The sequence below is a fragment of the Penaeus monodon genome, chromosome 31 (assembly GCF_015228065.2).
Source record: "Penaeus monodon isolate SGIC_2016 chromosome 31, NSTDA_Pmon_1, whole genome shotgun sequence".
Taxonomy (NCBI): Eukaryota; Metazoa; Arthropoda; class Malacostraca; order Decapoda; family Penaeidae; genus Penaeus; species Penaeus monodon.
This window is the reverse complement of record NC_051416.1, coordinates 32,703,830-32,704,371: the sequence shown is the minus strand read 5'-3', so window position 1 is coordinate 32,704,371 and position 542 is coordinate 32,703,830. Positions and strand designations below refer to the sequence as shown.

The following is a 542-nucleotide window of genomic DNA, read 5'->3' as shown; positions in this document are numbered from 1 at the left end:
AATTACAATTTTCAGTCTTTGTTTGTGTAACAAAACGTGCAAGTTTGCTATGAAGAAAAGGATACAGTAACATTTTAAAAATTTAATTTAATACCCTACGTCTGTTTCAGAATATGGGGTCAAGAACTCTTGTTTGGGCATACATTACAAAATTAAAACGATACGGGAAAAGATTAGCAGGGCCCCTGCGAAAGGATGACACGCAAAATGGAAAGGGTTCCACTTTTAATCGATTAACCATATTTTTTTTACACAAAGTCTGAACTTGAATACAGAGCATAATTTAAGCAAATCTTCCCTTTTTTAAACTATTTCGGCAAGACGCGGAAGTGGCGAGCGTTCGGCCGGGCGGACGCAGTTTTTCATATATTTTATTTTTTAAATGTTCATAATTGTAATTCTTTTCGCATAAATAATTTTATTCCCTTAAAGGATGAAAAAAAAATTATAGGCAAATGAAGGGCAGATCAAGGTTGGGAATTTTTAAAATGAGCAAATTGTGCAAGCGGAAAAAAAAAGTTCGGGAGACTTTTCGCATTTAA

At 33.9% G+C, this 542-nt stretch overlaps 1 protein-coding gene and 1 non-coding gene across 2 annotated transcripts in view; both read left to right on the top strand.

Moving 5' to 3' along the window:
• LOC119593182 (transcription initiation factor TFIID subunit 11-like) overlaps positions 1 to 542 on the top strand; it is a gene marked incomplete in the record, with an annotated part of 72,269 nt that overhangs the window by 36,053 nt on the left and 35,674 nt on the right.
• Positions 126 to 230, top strand: LOC119593223. Its single transcript, XR_005230521.1, has one exon. It is a non-coding gene; the product is annotated as a U6 spliceosomal RNA (small nuclear RNA).